Consider the following 20,171-nt stretch of genomic DNA (forward strand, 5'->3'; position numbering starts at 1 on the left):
GAAGGTTAGGTGAAAGGAAAAATTTCCTGGCTATAAGGATACTATATACAAGAAATGGTTTCTGGAGAGCTTTAAAAGAAAGAATAACTTATCTCCCTAGCCTGGGTAAGATAAAAGATCCATCAAAGATCAATCAGTAGTAGGGGGTTGGACAAAATGACTTGGAAAAGACCCTCCATAACTCCTGAATTTCAGGGTAATATAGTATAGAATGTGGATTTGGTATGTTCCAACATCAAATGCCTTTTCTTTTTCTGAATTTTTAGAGTTGCCTGCCTCTTATGTAGTTCATCTCAAGATCCTGTTTGGATCAAGATCATTAGAAAGAAGCTCATTATTTGCTGAAAGGATGAATGTCCAAAGACTTGGGTTGGAGGTTAGACTCTGACATGTATTTGAGGACAGGGACTGTTTCATTTTTGTCTTTTTATCCTCTGGAATAATTCCTGGAAGATATTGAGCATTTAATAAAGTCTTCCTATGTAAACTCGAAGTTATAACATCTGTAGGACTCAGTTTCATCAACTATAAAGTTGAGAATTATGTTACTTATACATTTTTTCTAATGTCCTTTCCAACTCTAAATTCTTTGACTCCAGTAACACCCTCCAAATTAGACTCTTAACTTCTCAGTCCCTATTTCTCTAAATCCATCCTCTGCATAACGTCAAAAGTCTTAAATTATAGGTCTATTTTTTGTCACTCCCTTGCTAAAGAAACTTTAGTGGCTCCCTACTATTTATGGGGGGGAGTTGAATACAAATTCTTTAGTTTGACACATAAAATCTTTCACAATTTACCTTTGACTACCTTTGGACTACCTTTCTTAGAGGTTTTCTATTTCAGAGAAAATTATTTACTTGCTCTTTCATGAACCAAATCTCTAGTCTCCATGTTTTTGTATCCTGTATCTGGAATCAATTCTCTCCTCACCTCTACCTCTTAGAATCCTAGTATCCTACAAGGTCCAATTTGAATCCTAGAATCTGGGAAATCTTTGTTGATTCTCTTGTTTGTTGGATCTTATAATCTCCTCAAGTTTTCATGTCCGTACTTATTTTTATATGATGTTTCTGTTTTATATAAAACTCCTCCCTTGAAGGCAGGGCCTATTTTACAGTGGGTTTTTTTTTTTGTTTCTAGTGTCTGATATATGGAGAATGTAACCTCCTTTTCAATTCCAATGGTATGGAAGGTCCATCCTTTAATGGCAGGTCCTGTGAAGGGAAAATAAATGCATAGCCATCTTCCAAGACTTCAACTCCCACATGGAGTCAAGAAGATAAATCATTTGGGGGTCCTCCTCTTTTCTTTTACTTCTTCCTTTAGCTTCACAAGGAGTCCTGGGATTCAGGGGAAAAAATATCTGGGTCATTTGTTCCCTTGGAGGTCAAGTCAACAAACATTTATTAAATGTTTGCCATATGTCAACCCTTGTGCAGACAAAGTTCAAAAATGGTGCATCAATTACCTCCTCTGACTGCTCAGCACCTTTGACAAGATTCTCTGATTGGTTTGAGGTGTTCTCTGGGAATTTGACCTTTATGGGATGATTCCATTAAAGTAGAAGTTTCATTCACTTTCTTTGTATCCCCCAGGTACAAGTGGAATGTGTGGCACATAGTAGGTACCTCAATTTTTTGGCTGATTGAGTCTATTTAACTGAACAACCATTCAGTAAGTACCTACTGTATGCTGCTTCCTATCCTAGGGGTTAGAAATACAAAAGCAAAAGGGGAACATTATGTTTTTAGATAAATAAATACAATATAATTCAGTGAGGAATGGAACACTAACAACTAAGGGATAAAGAAAAACTTTATCTAGGAGACTGTGCAAGAGGGAGGTTTGGGAAATAGCAAGATCAGTTTGTCTGAACCAGAGAATGTATGAAAGATAGTAATGTGAAGTGAACCAGATGAAGGTATTAAGGAATCCTATGACAGGTTTTGGAAGACAAACTGAATCACCTGTATCTTACTGTAGAGGCAATGGGCAGCCATTATAGATTATTGAGTATTATAGAGTCATGGTTAAATCTATGTTTTAGGAGTATTATTTCAATAGCTGTGATAGAATTGGAGAGAAGAGGGACTAAAAGGAAATCAGTTATAGTAGTCCAGGTGAAAGTTGAGATGTGGTTGATTAAACATGGTGGACTTGATGCTACTAAGGTGTGTAAAGAGAAGGGAATAGATGTAAGAAATATTAAGGAGATAAATCAATAAGATTTGGATATGGGGGCTAAAGGAGAAGGAAGAGTAGAAGTTGCCTCTGAGCTTATGAATCTGCCTGCCTGCTATGATATTAGGAATGCCTTATGCTTCCATTAATACACGATTGCTTAAAAAAATTAGTATGCTATCTCCTTTGCTACAACCCATATGGGGTAGGAAGATGAGGTGATATCAACTGTAAAATGATAAATGGGGTGATATCCCCATTTTACGGTTGAGGAGACAGAGGTTCATTGAAATTAAATGATTTCCCCTGGCTATTAAGTGGCAAGGTCAGGACTTGAATCCGTATCTTTTGAGTTTAAATTCAGTGCTTTTTTCCAGGACACTCTCTCTCTCTCTCTCTCTCTCTCTCTGGAATGACTGCTTTGTTGGAAATGGTGTGGCTTTCCAAACTCGTAGGTATACTTTTAGATTTATTAAGTGGTGGGGCCAGGACTTGAATCCATATCTTATGAGTTTCAAGTCTGATGATTTCCCTAGGACTCAACTCTTTCTCTCTGGAGTGACTGCTTTGTTGGAAATGGTGTAGCCTTCCAAGAACCTAGGCATACTTTCAGATTTAAAGACAATAATGCATCCTAATACTAAGCAACAATGATTTTTTAATTCTTTCCTCCATAAGCATGTGTTATTAAAATTTAACTTTAGGATCCATTAGGATCTCTAAAGGAATAGACGTGGTAGGCTTCCTTGGTGCACAGATGAACAGACCGGTATTGAGAGAAATATTCTAGCCCCAAAAGAAGAAAACTCTTTCTTTCTCCCCAGTATTCTCAGGTACTCTTCATTCCTGTGAAATTGTGACTATGTGTCGCTATTTCTCAACATACCCTCTTTCCATTTATTTATGGAATAAATACCTACCAAACAGAAGCAATTGTTTTTTTTTTTTACCTTTTCACTTTTAAAATTGGATCTTTTCTTCTTCTGCTAGTTAAGTGAGTCACTTAAATTTAATTTTATAGTCTTTGTGAGTTCAGATAATACAGACACTGATTTTGCCAGACATAAAACTAGTGTAGTCATGCCCTGCTTCTGGGATTGTTACTCTACGCATAACGATACCAATAAATATAAAGAAAGTCTAGGGCACTTTTGCCAGAGGCTTATAAAGAAGTGTAGCTTACTGCAGTCAGAAGGCTTTGAGAGTTCATGCCTGGTTTTCCTTTGGGATTTGAAAATGTAGGTGAGCAAACATGTATGAAAGGGTTATTTTCAAATATAAGAGATTGTGGAAACTCAGAGGTTACTTTTGAAACAAGGGAATTCTCAGTTCATTTGTTTCCCAAACCACTCCCCTACCCCAAGGGAAAGGAGACTTGATTGACTAAAGAAACAGATTCAGTTCTTCCGTATTGATTCTTGCAGGTTAGTCCTATTCCCTGGCTATAGGACCAATGAGGTAGCAACAGTAAAGATGGTAGACTAGAATGTCTGTGTATGGCCAATTGGAAGAAGTAATGCAAAGTGGGAACTGGGCTAGATTAGCCATTATTACCTGGGTTTGAATCTTGATTCTATATCCTTTCCATATGTCCTTGGGCAAATCATTGAACCTGTCTAGGTCTTTCTTGGTCTGTTTCCTCATCTGTAAAATAAGGATATTTAATTTAATAGGCTCTGAGGTCATATATTTAGAAGTGGAAGAGAGAAGAGTTGGCATTAATTGGATGGAATGACATTGGAATAGCATATGAGCTGATCAGAAGAGGAGAATTTGTAAACTTTTGTAACTCTGCTATTAGTGGTATCCCTTCTCACCCTCACAATTCTTATGTTTTTTAAAAATCTTTTTACATTGATTCTGTTAATTTTTTCATTATAGTTATCTCAAAAATTATTCTTTCTTGGGACAGCTAGGTGGCGCAGTGGATAGAGCACCGGTCCTGGAATCAGGAGTACCTGAGTTCAAATCTGGCCTCAGACACTTAGTAATTACCTAGCTGTGTGGCCTTGGGCAAGCCACTTAACCCAATTGCCTTGCAAAAAAACCCCTTAAAATAAAATAAAATAAAATATTTTTAAAAAATATCCTTTCTTCTTGACCTATCCGGAGAGCCATCCTTTATCTAAGAATTTAAAAAGGAAGAAAAAAACAGTTCAAAACAAGCCATCTACAACCATATTTGACTCTATAAGCACCATTTTATGCATGCAATCCCCTACCTCTTCAGAGAAGGGAGAAAGAAGCATTTTTTCATAGTCAAAGTTGGTCATTATAAATACGTCATTCAATTATGCTATTATTGTTGTTTCCATTCACATTGTGTCAGAGTATGTATTGTTTTCCTAATTCTTCACTTTGAAACAGTTCTTATAAGTCTTCCAGTGCTTCTCTGATTTTCATCCTTATAATTTCTGTCGTTATTCAGTCATCCAGTCATTTTTGACTCTCTGTGACCCCATGGACCACACTGTCCATTTCTTAGCAGAAATTGTGGAGTGGTTTGCCATTTCCTTCTTCAGTGATTTAAAGCAAATAGAGATTAAGTGATTTACCTAGGGTCACATGGCAAGATTTGAACTTAAGTCTTCTTGATTCCAGGCCCAGCACTCTATCCACTGAGTCACCTATCTGCCTCCTTTAATAATAAAATGATTTATTTCTAATAGTCACTAATAACCCATTACATTTGTGTGCCATAATTTATTTAACTGTTCTCCAATCTTGGGCATCTATTTTGTTTTGAGGTCTTTGCTGCCACAAAGATGTACAGCCCTTTTGTTTTTAGATCTCCAACTGATCCTATGCCCATAGTATAGTGGGTATAGTGGATGAAATGTTAGACTTGCAATACGGAAGAGCTGGTTTCAACCACAGGCAAGTGACTTCACTGAACTCTTTGATCCTCAGTTGTCTCATCAATAAAATGAAGTTTGTGATACCTCTAGTACTTAGCTGAAAGGGTTATTATGAGGTTCACATAAAATAATATATGTAGAGCGGTTGCCAAACTCTAAAGAGACATTTTTGGCCAGAAGCTACTGTGCTTGAAGGGAAGTCACATGAGATAAGATTGTAGTGGTGCTGGATGACGAAGGGCCTTAGATGTTAGTGTAGCACAAACTCTGAGGTGACACTCTCAACTTCCCCAGATAAGATTTTGTCCGACAAAGGCCCACTTCATAACCCTTTTTAAGTTGTGGGAGTAGTCTCATGGGCTGGGCAGAGGGAGAGTGTCTTTTTTTGTGCTATAGGTCTATAAGCCTCTGCTAGTATGTTTTCCTTCAAAGATTGTTAGCCGATAATCAGTTTGGACAGTTAGCCTCAGCACATTTTTAGACAAGTACATTTACTAAGACGGTATGGGAAGAACAATTATTATAAAACATTCCCTAAAAGACCTCTAGCATATGACCTGTTTTCTTCAGCGTAACCAAAAACAATTCTTGTGCAAGGTCAATCCAGTTCCAAGGACTTTTCCAATTCCTTCTATTGCCTGTGAATGATTGGTTGGTTGAAACTAAAGCCTATGATTGAGATTGATTGATTGTTTTCACCTGGCTAAGCCACCAGAGCATCTTATCACTTATTTTAAGTAGACTGAGGTGACTAGATTAATTTATTCAGTCAACATCCTACTATTATAGTAGGTAATTCTTTTGATATATATCTTTACCTATTATAACTTTTCATTGGTGCTGATGTTTCCGGTACTTTAAATAGATTTAAACTCTCAAGTCCCTGGAAAGTACATTTTGAATGTTTCATAAATAGATCAGTACTTGAGATCTCTGGTCCCTTTTTGTATGGCATACTTACTATATTAACTACCCCTCTTAACTATCCCTCCTCCCAGTGCTGTCCCATTTCTCAACAGGAGAATCCAGATTTCTGAAGTGAAGGTAGGGAAATGAAATGAGGATGGATATAAGTAGAATTACAGAATTTGTAATCATAGCATTTTAGATCAATAGCAATATTTTATCATGTCATGAATCTCTTGGGCAATATGGTGAAGATTATGGAGTAATAGCAATAACAATAATAATAATATTGAGCATTTATATTCTTTAAGGGTTTATCTGTCTCATTTGATCCTCACAACCACCCTTTGTAAAAGTTGCTGTTAATACCCCTCTTTTACAGATGAGGAAACTGAGGATGAGAGAGGTGAAAGCTGCTGTCTCTGAAGTAAGATTTAAATTCAGGTCTTCCTAACTTAAAATCCAACACCCTGCATTGTGTCACCTAAATGGCAAAGAAAACTATATTGAAACAGCTGTTACATATTAAGCAATAAGTTTCTGGCTCCTAGTTTAGGAAACAGACAGAATATTAAGTAATTCCTGAGTTTATCTGTGTCATTGTTTTTTCTTTGAATCATGACTCCTAGATTATTTCTTTTTTTGTTTGTTTTTGCAAGGCAATGGGATTAAGTGACTCGCCCCAAAGTCACACAGGTCATTATTAAGTGTCTGAGGTCAGATTTGAACTCAGGTCCTCCTGACTCTAGGGCCAGTGCTCTATCCACTGTACCACCTAGCTGAGCCTGGATTTGTCTTTTCAAAATTTTATTGATGCCCTCTGTTTTCACATGAAGGTGACTTCTCCTATGTTCCATTCACATGGAGTCTTCTTTAGGAACAAAGAAAAACAAAGCAAAATTAACCAACAAAGCCACTGTGATCACAGCGTATCCAACTTTCTGTTCCTGGAGTCCTCCACCTTTCTTTGAGGTGAAATGTGTTTCAACATTTCTTCTTCTGGATCAAGATGAGACATTTCTGTGTCGATGGTTAGCTGAACTCTTATGAGGAAGTCTTGGGTTGTTTCCAGGAGCTTTTCCTCTCTTTGCCTTCCTTCTTCCCAGCAGTAGACAGGTAGGCAGGTAGGTAGGCAGGAGGCTCCTTTGCTTTTTGCAGCTCAATCCTATTGTTAGCTGAGTGTTGCTGAGGGAACCCTTTCCATGATATAATGCTTTGGCTGGTATAATACTGATTTAGAAAAACAGCCCCGCTTGGAGAGAAACATTAATTAGATGCAAAGAGGGAGTTATTCCATGTTCCGAGTGGAGGAGGGGGAAGGGTGGGCGAGAAGAAAGTACAGCAAATAAATTATCTACTATTTGTGCAGTGGTTTCTGCTTGTCAGCTGTCTGTTGCCAGAGCCCCACAATAGAGCTAAATACTTGTGACACCTTGCCCAATCCAGGTAGAGGAAAAAGGCTGTTATGGAGGGAGCTTTGTGACAACCTGTGCTACTTTACATTAGCTTAACCAATCACTGTTTCCTCTGTGCTTGGAGAAATTTGTTAAATTAATTCTGTTGCAATTAGCAGATTTATGGGAAAGTACCCTGTTATCCTTTAATTGGAGAGCATAAAACTACAAACTGAAGCTACGGCTTCTATTTGTGTAATAGGCAATCTATCTACGCCAAGATTTGATCGATGGAGTCGTATGATGCCCTTGCCTTGTTTTATATCGGCTGTCAGCTCTTAACTGGGACTGAAGTATCTGGGTAACAAAAATTGATATAATGACTTAATGCGCCTTATTCTCTTTGAGCTACATCAGTTTAGAGCACTTCTGAGAGAAAAATGTCTGGAAAATATCAGGCAGTCATTTATCAACCTGTTTTCATTTGCATACTGCCTAGCGCTGGCGAGGATTTGAATAAAAAAAAAGAGGCAGGATGGTACAATTTATTTCAGGTCCCATATTTCCTGGATGAAAGGAGACTTCTAATAAAAGGCAAATACAGAAAGATGCTTTTTCAGGCTGATTTTTTTTTCTCTCCTAACTCAAAACCCTATAGAAAATGTGGTGGGGTTCTCTCTCTCTCTCTCTCTCTCTCTCTCTCTCTCTCTCTCTCTCTCTCTCTCTCTCTCTCTCTCCCTCTTTCTCTCTCTATGTGTATGTGTATGTATTTTGGGGGTGTTGGTGGTGTTCTAGTGATACATGTCTGAAAAGGTAATTATAAAAGGGATGCAAAATAGATTTTGGTTCTTTGCAAATATATATTTTGGTTCTTTCTCATAGGAGAAAATATTGAATACTGATAAAAATTAATCAGAACAAACATTCCCCACCCTGAATATATAACTGCATCTCTCTCCCTCACTTTTTCTCTCTCTCTCCCTCTCTTCTTTTTCTCTCTCCCTCTCTCTCTCTCTCTCTCTTCTCTCTCTCTCTCTCTCTCTCTCCTCTCTCTCCCTCTCTCTGTCTCTCCATAGAGAAGCATATATATAAAACTATAAATACATATGTAGCTTTTCTAAATCTTCATTTGTATCTCTGAATCTTTAGATTATCTATTCACACTCATTGAACATGGGCCATCTGAGTCTTCTAAGTGGGTTTTTGTAAAGTCAAAGGGATTTCAAAAAGTGACAATTCCGACCTTTTAAAAGATAGTGCTTTTTAGCTCAGCAAAGTTGGGACTGAGGGGAAATGGAAACAGATCAGAATGTTTGTCTAGTGGGCAAACTGCATTTGGTATATGGAGTCATTTGTCCTACCTGCTGTATGATGCTAACCACAAGAGGTAATAATAACTGAAAGGCAGTTGTATGAGAGTAAGTCCTTTTTTGCATGAAATTTTTATGCATCAGTCAGACTACATACAGTGTGCCTAATGTATAAAATAAATTGGTGCATAAATCAGATTAAGAGCAGCATGTTGCCAAGTTCTACATTTGCACACAGGAATCCAATATGGGTATGAGAGAATTCTCATTTTTAATCTCTAATAGGACGGGGAATCTCTCAGGTGGAGGTTGCATCCAGGGCTATTTTATTCCCTTACAATCACCCTCCCTTCCAAACTCAGCACCCACCACTACTCCCATCATCAATAATAACACTAGTGGTGGTAGTAATGCTGCTGTTTTGCAAAATGCTACTTAGGCTATAGATAGAAGTGACATATGTATTTAAGATAATTTTGCCCTCTTGTCTATAGCTGCTGATTATGTCCAAGAATTGGTATAGCAATCGATAATGATTTATGTTGGGTATAAGCAACTGCCCATTGCCTCACATTGATCAACATGAAGATGCCCTAACATAATAAGAAATTATTACTGATGACAGTCACTGTCTATCCACTAATTCAATTGCACATCCTTCCATCAGTGTCATCTGGGCTGCCACGGTGTTCACAGTGCATGGCTCTCATTTTCTGTACTTCCTACATCTTACAATTGAAGCTCCATGGCAAATAGGGGAAGGATCAATCCTGGGGTCCTGGGAAGGAACCTTTGAGGCCATGGAGTTCATCCTTCTGTTTACAGGCAGAACCATGACTAAACCATTCCAATCAAGAGTTTTGTAAGAGAACTCCATTCTTACTTTAAAAGCAAGTTGCATGTTATAAATATTGAACAATTATGCAATTGCTACAATTGCTATAATTGTAGTCAGAAAACCGTAAGTCAGTTTCTTTTAAATGGAGTGGATGCAGATATTAATTTGTATGCTCTTCATTTTCATAGGATGCTAATCTATTCTTTTAGCTAGTTTGTCTCCCCAATCATTATCATGTTTGTTTGGTTTTTTTTTGGAGGGGACTTTCTGTTCTTATGATTTCTTTGTTTAAGGAATTCCCTATATGTAAAATACTTCCCCTTATGCAGATTTGTGGGGGGAACTGAGTAACTAAGTAATTTTCTCATGCTCAGGAAACTAGCATGCTTCAAAGGTTTTTTAAGTCACTCAAAATCTACTCAAAAATTCTTCTGCTTAAGAAAATTCTTCTTTTAGAAAACCATTGTCCTCCAATTTGAGTATAGTTCTTAGTGCTAAGCAGGTGCTTAATAAATGCTTATTGGGTGACAATTCCTTTTCTTCTTTAACAAGGCTTCATGAATTCTTTGTTATTACTCTTAGTACTCTTTCTCACTTGTTCACCCTTTCTTTCCTACAATCTCTTCTATATTGTTCCCAAAGTCTTTCACTGTGGCATATTCAGAGACTTTCTCACTTGGGTAGTTATTATGTCTTATAGCCTAGACTATTTTATGAATCTGACCAGTGCTATGGAAAACATTCTATAATTCTTTTCTTTGAATTGTCTTTTATGGTTACTTCATTTTTTTTGCACAGGATCCTGTGGTTGCAATTGTGCACACTTTTCCTCTATTTCATGTGTATTGGACCTGATCATAAGTTGACATTTATATACTGTATTATAGTTGGCAAAGCAGCATAACAATTATTCTATTTGGACCCTACAATAAATTATTTTTATTCCCATCTCATAGATAAGAAAACTGAGGCTCATATTTTAAATGACTATTATAGTAACTGTCATATTTTCCTGACCTGATTTTTTCCATCTTTTGCAAAGTCGTCTTTTAAAGGAAATTCTGCTTACTAGGCTAAAGAATGTTTAGTGAAGAGCATCATTGCCCAGGGTCAGCTTTGTTGTATACAGAATTTGTCTCTCTGGAAATGGCAGGGACCTTGAAAAGTGTGAGGAAGTACTGAGGTGCAATGCATTGGTTTTGTGTTTGTGTGTGTGTGTGTGTGTGTGTGTGTGTGTGGTGAGTGATAAGATAGGATTCTTGATTATTATTGGTATTTCTTATTACAATTCTTTTATTACAGAAATGTTGTGGTTGACACTGCCTTTCAGGATGAAGAGAATATACTGGTAGGTTCAGTTTAAATTTAGAAATTGAACAAGGAAGTGAATAATTTACTAATTTTATTTAATCTATTATTATATTAATTAATTATTTAATTAAGTGCCATATTAATTAAGTACCTGCTATGAACCAAATAGTATACCAGGTCCTGGAGATACAGAGATTAAAAAAATCTATAGTCCCTGCCCTCAAGGAACTTACAATTTATTGATTCAGTAAATTATTTATTTTCAAAAAGAATTTAGGGATCAATAATCCTATCCCCAACACATGATGGAATTAAGATCTAGATAGGTTAAATGAATTGCTCAAAGTCATATCACTAGTTAGTGTTAAAACCAGAATGAGAACTTTAGGTTTCTTATTGTCCCATCCAGTTCATTTTCTATTACACTGCATGTCCTTCCTTGAGTTTTTTCCTTTAAGAACCATAGTTTTCTGTGCACAACACTTAAATTCATGTATGTGACTGAGTCCTAACTTTGCTTTTCCATTGATGAGAACTGCCTCTGTGTCTCACCCTTTTGACTTCTAAGCTTCTACTACCCTCTCTACTTTGCCCCTGATGTTTAGATTGGAAGTCAAGTTAAAGATTTATCTAATTTTGATTTAAAGTATTGTGATGCATATTCAGTTCTTAGCTTTTTCAAAGAGCTTGAAGAACAAGGTTTGCAAAGGGGGCATGGAATGGCAATGAGGCAATGTATATAGTCATCATGTACAATAGGAGCTGGGGGAGCTGTTGCCTGCTAAGGATGACTTCCCTTCAACACAGAATTTGAGATAGATTGAATTTGGTTGGAGACTATCTTGGGCATCCACTTTTGTTCTAAATCAGCAGCCTCAGATAGCACTGTTTCCTGTTCCATGGTACCAGGTCATTTGTTAGGTTGTGAATAGTTGGTTCATGAGTAAATTTCAGTACTGTGATATTTTCCTTTTCCAAATGTGAAATACAAAATTATGTGTCTATCAAAAATACTTTGTGCTGATTTTCAGTAGGAACAGTTTATTTCCTCTGAATTGCTCCACATTCCCCCTTGCCCCTCCTTTTTAAGTTTAGGGCTAGTCCATACTGTTCTGCTGCCTGACCACCATACATGGATCTCTTTGATATATTTCAGATGCTGTCATATCCAATGGCCAAATTAATTTGGAAAATGGGGCTTTAGAAAATATGAAAGCATAGTTTTGACTTAAATGGATTCATTAGTCATTTTTCCTCTCCCCTGGTTTAGTTCTTGATTTTAAGAAGAAGAAACATGGTTTAGAAATCTAAATGTAATAATTTAGTATTTGAATACCTGTTTCAGAGGAGTATTTTATCATCTTTGGTCTTCATGGTTAGTTGTTGGCAAAAGGAATTGAATAAAGGTGGCCTGTGCCTCTGAATGAGCAGATTCTATATTGCGCGAGCTATGTAGAGAACCTTCCTGAGATCTATTAAGCTTTGTGAGTTTCGAGATGCCGAGTATGTAAGATGTCTTTTCACCTACAAAACTAGTCCTGACTAGGACCTCTCTCCCCCATTGCCTCCAGGACAAATCATGAAGCCGGAGGATGGGAGAAGGGACTTCTTGTGGGATCTGGGTGTCTGACTCAGATATCCAAGAGATTAGAGGGTCTTAGACTGGGAACTGGAGGAGGCAGCAGAGGCCATCCAATTCAGCATCTTCATTTCATAGAAGAGGCAACTCAGCTGAGGTCCAAGGAATTTAAGTGACATGTCCAAGAACACAAAGGGAATAAATATCAAAGTTGAGATCTGAAGCCAGAGCTTTTGACTTCAAAATCAATGCTCTTTCTACTGTAGCGCATTGCCCCAGTGGTTTGTCCCTTTGGGTCCATGGTAGCATGTGACAGGTAATATAAAGAAGATTAGTGGTCCAATTTGACTAGAACATAAGGTAGATTGAGAGGATGACATCCTGGATTTGACCTGTAGCATGACCTTCTAGTACTAAAGGTATACTATTATACCAGTCCTGAAGGTTCCTTCTTTAGGATCAAATTAAGGACCTAAGGAATGATTCTGCCATGGGATAGGGAGGGAGAATGGTTCAGGTATAGATTTTCATCCTTCTGATTGTTTGTACCATAGCACATGAGTAAGGTCTAAGCCAGAGAAATGTGAGATTAGATTTTTTTGTTTATTTCTGGGATAGAGGGACACCAGAAGATAATACCCAGGTTTGATCAAGAGGACAAGAATTCGGCCTTTAAAGGTTTAATTAAGGAGGTAAAAGAGAGGGGAGAGAGAGGAGAGGAGAGGAGAGGAGAGGAGAGGAGAGGAGAGAGAATTTTGAATGGGGGTTGCAGGAGAGCAGGTGATAGCAGTGGAGGTGAAGATCCTAGGGATCTATTAGAGAAGGGCAGTTTGACTTAGTGATGTATTTGAATCTGAGAGACTAGAGAAAGGAGCAGGAAAAATGTCACTAATAGCATGACAGAAGATTCATGTACAACCAACTTCAGGTTTTCCATGGGGAGTGATGGAAGAGGAGCAGAGGAAATATAATCCCCATAATAACCAGTTTAGACATGACAGTGATTCAATAACAAAGGTGAATTTAAACATATAAATATCTTATTTCAGAAACACAGACAAAAATGATGCCAATTTTTATTCCCCAGAAATGATGAGAGTACTACGTATTCTGACATAGGAATGAGGGCATGGAATAATGGCAATATCTGTGAAAAATGAAAATTTGTCTTAGTCATGGGCTGTCCCTTTGTATAACCAAGATTTAGTTGTGGCTCATTAGAGTTAGCATCCAATTTTTAATTCAATTTGAATTAAATTTTGACTAGAGCCTTCAACCACTTCTTTTGCAAAACTTTTCCCTGGATGCCTTAACAAGACATAAAATTGTCTGCTTTTCCTAGTCATCCCCTGCTGTTGCCCACAGAGATGATAATACATAGGAATATGCCCAGTGAGTTGGCAGCTACAGGGAGGTGATGAGGGCCGTAAGTTCTAGATGAGTTAAAGACTGGATAATCAATTCATGAATAATAGAGGACCAATGGCAAGAATTCTGGAGAACCCTGGGCCAAGATTCTTCAGAGCCCTAGGTTCGAAACCTCAGGTGATGGGGATGTTACTGTGTGTGTGCAATGTCACAGGAATGCTGGCTTGTATGTGTTTCTTATTGGCTGAGCTTACCCCCCTCCCCTATTCCAAAAGCAAGTGAGGAGGCTCTTTGGGGGGAAGAGGTAGAACAGCAAGGAGGGACTGACTTGAGTTAATTGGCCAGTTTTTTTTTAAAAGAGAAAAACAAGACATACCCAGATCTTATGATGATGGATATTTCTAAGAGACAATGGAGTCAGAGCATTTTAGCATTATCTCTTTGACTTGTAAAAGGACAAACAGAAAAGTCAGGAAACCAGGTAATCTGAAATCCCTCCTCATTCGATTTGTGGCCTTCCCTTTTTGAAAGGGGAAAAAGGCAGTGATTTGTAGGCCAGGAGGAATACATTTTTGACCTGGGGAGGGAGAGGAGTGATTCTCAGGCAGAGTAAATAATCAAACAGGGGCTATTAAATACAAGAAAATGGGGATCTGGGCCCAAGATATCAGCCCTCGCAATCTGAAATGTAAATATGTCCTGAAATTCCCATTTGAGAGCAGATTTCACCTACAAGCAGACTATTATATCTTCCTGAAAAATATACACACACTAGTGAAGGAATAAACACATCATTACACTTTCATGACAGATAAGCTTGGCTCTGGTCGGGTGTAAACTCATTTTTCTTGGGTTGACCTTTAAATAGTATTGTGCTATTGTATGGGATTTAAATCAATAATTTTGTCAAAGCAAAATATACTGTGGGGTTTTTTTTTTCTTTATCATTTAAACAGTTCTGTATACTCTCAAGGAGGAATGGGCTTCAGTACATTATCTTTTAGAAAGGAAGATGCAGAGATGGAATTAGGGGTGGATATCCTTCTGGTTTGAGCTGTAAAGGCAAGGACCATCCGCCATTGGGTAGGGGTCCACCAAGGCCTCGGTTTCCCCTCTCCGGGCCAACTGCAATTAGTTCTTCCATACGGTTCTCTGCATTTTTGTTGTAAAGCAACATAGTGTCCCAGGTGTGAGGAGGTTAAAATGAGGAGTATCCAGTAGTTATAAAGCATCAATAATGAGTTCCCTTCTACTTACCATGGATTTGTGTGATATACAACATGCAATTAAGCATGGCTTGGTGATTCAGTGATTAATGTATATACGACTCCTAAAGGAGCAGAGCAGGCCTCCCGTCACATCCTTCATGATGTTTACAGCTGGGTACCTATTAACAGGAAGATGGAAAGGGCCATTTACAATTCAGTAACCTTTATGACAGTGAACTCTTTAATCAGCATTTTATTTCCTTTGTAACACTTTAGTCATCTACAAATGTCAGAATAAAATAGGGCCATGAAATATTTAGGATCGGCATGTGGAAATTGACTTCCCTTGATTTAGGCTGCTGTGTCTTTTCATTTTGTTGTTTTGGGAGCCTTTACTTTTATTGAAAGACAATTTATAACTAAATGCTCCCCACAGTGACTGGCATTCTGGGAGGAGGGAATGCAGAGAGCCCAGTTCTGGTTTCTAGAAAATGTTGATGCATGCTGTATTGGATAATAAGTAATTCAGATAAAAACATTAGCCAAGGGGTTGCATTTCTGAACAGTGTTTAGGTGTATGGTGCAGGAGTTTATGACAAAATACCCTAACATATTTTAGAAAGGTAATTAAGTATGAAGCACATCCATAATAATTTAAGTCAGTTAAGAGTACGTCCCTGAAATAGGCATTATTTTCTTAGTGGGATTCTGGGATTTTTCCAGTTCAGCAGTAACCTCCTGGTGTATTGTTGGAAATGTATACAGTGAGTATTAATGGAATTACTGTGTTTATATAAAGGGCATTTGGACAATAGCTACCATCATTATTTCCATTGATTGCTGTTATTATTCCTTCCATACCTCTTTTGTCAAGTTAACTCAGTCAAAGTCTGATAACCATGGGTCTGAGAAAGTGAGGCACCCCATGTCTGTTTTCAGCAAATATGTGCATGGAAAATGCTAAACATTAATAATTCTGGCATTGGAAGATTCTGATCCCAAAGGCTTCTTACTTAAAATAATTGGTGGCCATATAGGAATATTTTTGTGTAGCAGAAACCCTTTGTCATCTGGTGATGTCTATGGACACTTTTCAGAATACTATCTTTAGAAAGATAAAAATCTCTCTCTATGTGTGTGTGTGTGTGTGTCCCCTAGAATGGTGTTGGGGTGGGGATGGGGTCGAGTTGAAGCTGATAGCTTATTTGAGCTTGGGAGTTCTGAGCTGTGGTGGAGTAAGCCAATTATATGTTCCCATTAATTTTTTTTTTAGTTTTTTTTTTTGCAAGGCAAGGGGGTTAAGTGGCTTGCCCAAGGCCACATGGCTAGGTAATTATTAAGATCCCCATTAATTTTTGTAATAATATGGTAAATCCTGGGAAAGAGAGGTCCAACAGGATGTCTACAAGGGAGTGAACCAGCCCAGGTCAGGAACAGAGGAAGTAAAACTTCTGAGCTGGTCAGTGATGGGATTGGGTCTATAAATGGCTAATGTGCTTTCAACCTGAGCAAGATAGGGAGACATTCTTAGAAATAATTGCATATACATATATACCAATATACATTTATTGGAATATAGTGCATATACTTATCCAACATCTGTCTATCTATCCATTATTTATATCTATCCATCTATCTATCTATTTCTCTATCTATCCATTTATCAATCACTTTTAAAAATTTGAGAATCCAGGTGAGAATCCCTGTGATTTCTGAGATCTGCCTCAGTTAGCAATATTTTTTATTTCTACTAATAAACATGCCTAGAGAGGCAATAGTGAACAAGTAAATATTGCATTAGACTTTGAATCAAGAAGACCTATATTCAGATCCAGCCTCATTTCTTACAATTTCAGTGGCCACAATGTCATTTAACTTATCCAAAATTTGAGCAAATAGCTAAGACTAACCTATATGGCTCTATTTGTATCAGTGGAATCGCATTTTTTTAATCTCCTGTCATTCTCAAATTGTTCTGGAGTAACCTGGGAACCCTGCCTTTTTTGCTTCCAGAAATCCAGGCTGACAGTCATTTATTAAAGATATATTTTGTATAGGGTACTATGCTAGTACAGAAACATGACAGCTATATTAATACATGCTCTTGAAAAAATCATTCCATGCAGTTTCTTGATGGATATATGGTACTTGAGGATAGAAAGAATAGGGTCATTATGATCTATTTTTTGCTGGTTTTTATTTTTTTATTGATTTGTTATGGGAGAGGACTCAGATCATCCAATGGAAAAGTAAAAAAAAAAGAATCAAATGAGTGTGTGTATCATTGTGCAATCTAAACTAGAAAGACCATAGGATATTTGACCTTGAGGGATCTTAGAGATCATGAAAGATTGTTTTTGAGTATTGGGTTCTTTTTTCCTGGAAGGTGTAAACAGGGTTTGAGTAATATTCAAAGAAAAAAGGTTTAAAAAATAGAGAATCATGTTCCAGGAAGAGTAGAAAGAATATCTAATAGTTACCCTGCAGCTTTTTTGCCTCCATCTCATCTCTTAGCTGATAAGGCAAGCTGGAAATAAAGCCGGGTTTTAGGGTCAGTCCCTAAAGCATCAAATGAGCAGATGGAAGCAATAGAGGTCCCCAGAAAGGTGTTCTAGGCAGATTTCCAAGTCAACAGATACCTAAGACTGCAATTTTCTGATTATAAGAGAGAAGTATCTAGGGATAATAGTGAGACTGTGTAGTACCAAATATGATAACAGAGACTGTCCATTCTAGGCTTGGGATAGATTTGACCTCAGTGAAACTATCTAAAGTGATGATGGGGGAGATAAAAGACTAAGGAACAATATATTTGTCCATCCCTGAAGATAGTATCTAAAATACCCATTAAAGTATAATTTTCCCCTGCTTACATGGCTATATTACAGCTGATGGAATGAAGAATATCAATGAAACTATCTTCTGCAGGTCATGGGTTTTATAGGGGCAGCCAGGTAGCATAATAGATAGAGTGCTAGACCTGGAGTAAAGAACTGATTTCAAATCTAACGTCAGACACTGACTAACTGTGTGACCCTGGGCAAGTCCTTTAACTGCTGTGTGCCTTTGTTTCTCTATCTGTAAAATTAAGATAATAATAGCACCTCCCTCCCAGGATTATTGTATGGATCAAATGAAATCATATGTGTAAACTCTTTGTAAACCTTAAAGCACTATTTAAATGCTGTCAGCATCATCATCATCATCCATCATCATCATTATTGTCATCATCAATCCTCATCATCTTCCACCCTCTTTTTGCCTTCATCTGTTGTCTTTTCAAAGCCTAGCTGAACATCTTCTAGTTCTCAGGCTTCAGAGTCTAGACTGAGCTGCATGACTGGATTTGTTAAATCTGATGCTGTAAGTGGTCTTTGGGGTGTGAGTATGTCCCTGTAGAGAATTCTAGTTATTGCAACAGCCCATGAAAATCAAAAAATGGTACATTTAATACTGTGTGCTTGAAATTCTGCCAAATGGAGTAGAAGGAACCCAAAATAAGGAAGCAAATTGACTATTACAAGGAGGGATCACATCTTAGTGTAAAGAAATGAAAGCTGGTGAAATAATGGAGGGTGAAAGAGTAGCAGAGGAGAAGGAAAGGGGTAAATTTATCTAAAAAACCAAGATAAACTAAAAAGACTCTTGGTTTTAAGATGGCAGTTCAAAAAACCATTTTGGTCACTGTCTCATCTGGTATATTGCTCATGAAGCCTTTCTCAAAATTATATTTTGAAATGCACAAAATAAAAACTATAGAATTACAATGGAAACAAATATATTAAAATATATTTATCAACAATTTTGTAAAAAAAAGTTCATGGACCCCAAATTAAAAACCTCTGCATATGATTCAGCGAGAATAAGGAAAGCTTGGATTTATTTTTTATGTTTATTTTTAAAATGACATTGAAAAGTCAACATGTTTTGCTTGAAGTTTGTTAAAGGGGGAATCTCTGAGTGAATAGAGAAGGAAATTGATTTAGATTGTAGAGTTGAACTCTGAAGCTCCTTCTGACTTTTTAAGTATTGAATTCGCCACCCCACTCCCAAATCAGATAAAGTAGATGGGAGTGTTAGACTCAAAACAAGAAGACCTGGGTTCAGATCTCTGCTGCTGTCTGCTTATTGTCTCTCTTACTTAATTTGACATGTCTTAAACAACTCCCTTAAACTTATCTGCTAGTGTATATGTATGTGCCCACATATACATATATACACATGATAGTGATACATATGCCCACTATATATATATATACATACATATATATCTAGTATAAATTCACACATATTTTCTATTATATACATATACATCTACACAAAAATACATACTGGTGTGGAGAAAGTTTCCCACATTGAGGAATGAACTGTATTGCCTATTTGATCTTGATGATTTTGTCTCCTGGAGAGAAATGAAAAAAAAAATAGACCAAAAAAAATCAAGCTGGGAGCTGATAAGAATTTAGCACTTGTAGAAGGACAAAGTCAATTTAACAAATATTTATTAAGTATATGCTGTTTTATGCTATTTAGTGTTCAAAATACAAACAAAATGCTTTCCACAAGAAGCTTAAATTAGTGGAGGGAAGTGTCAAGGGTTCTTCAAGGTCTTTGAAGGGAGCATCCACCTAACCAGCAAAGAGTGGTAGAAAAAAAAAAAGAGAAGGTCTTCAAAATGAACTGACGTGTTAATTAGTCTGTGAATTTCTTGAGAGCAGGGACTGTCTGTGTCTTTCTTTGTATTCCTAGCCCTTAGGACAATGTTTGGGACATAGTAAGCATTTAATAAATTCTTATTGACTGAATGATATGATTAAGGTCTCATAGTAAGTATAAACAAGGAAGGTTTGGACCTGGGACTTCTTGATAGGCCCATAATTTACTACCAAATTGCTTTCTAAAATCTGACTGGAAGAAGGAGTGGAAGATGAGAGATAGATCTTAAAGTCCAGCTCAAATGACACATGGAGCATGATAAAATGGAAAGAGCACTGGAGGCCTGGTTCACAGTCCTGGCCTCTGACTTTGCCTTGGGCATATCACTTTATCGCAATGGGTCTCAGTTTCCTCATCTGTAAAATGGAGGTATTGGATTAGCTGTCCCTTGAAATAGATCCCTTCTAGCTTTCTTTGGATTTCTGATCCTGAGTTGGGGGGAGAGAAGAAAAGAGTTAAGGTCAATAGATTGCTGGTAGGCCTTATTGTTTTGATAGTT

At 37.3% G+C, this 20,171-nt stretch overlaps 1 protein-coding gene and 1 long non-coding RNA gene across 2 annotated transcripts in view; one reads left to right on the top strand and one right to left on the bottom strand.

Moving 5' to 3' along the window:
* The window catches only part of LRMDA (leucine rich melanocyte differentiation associated), a 1,329,142-nt gene that overhangs the window by 297,918 nt on the left and 1,011,053 nt on the right, over positions 1-20,171 (top strand). The gene's annotated exons all lie outside the window — the stretch shown is intronic.
* Positions 3,743-19,352, bottom strand: LOC141520937 (uncharacterized). Its single transcript, XR_012477801.1, has 3 exons — positions 19,289-19,352; positions 15,006-15,135; positions 3,743-3,828 (listed from the first exon to the last, which is right to left on the bottom strand). It is a non-coding gene; the product is annotated as an uncharacterized LOC141520937 (long non-coding RNA).

This window comes from Macrotis lagotis, chromosome 4 (genome assembly GCF_037893015.1).
Source record: "Macrotis lagotis isolate mMagLag1 chromosome 4, bilby.v1.9.chrom.fasta, whole genome shotgun sequence".
Lineage (NCBI taxonomy): Eukaryota > Metazoa > Chordata > Mammalia > Peramelemorphia > Peramelidae > Macrotis > Macrotis lagotis.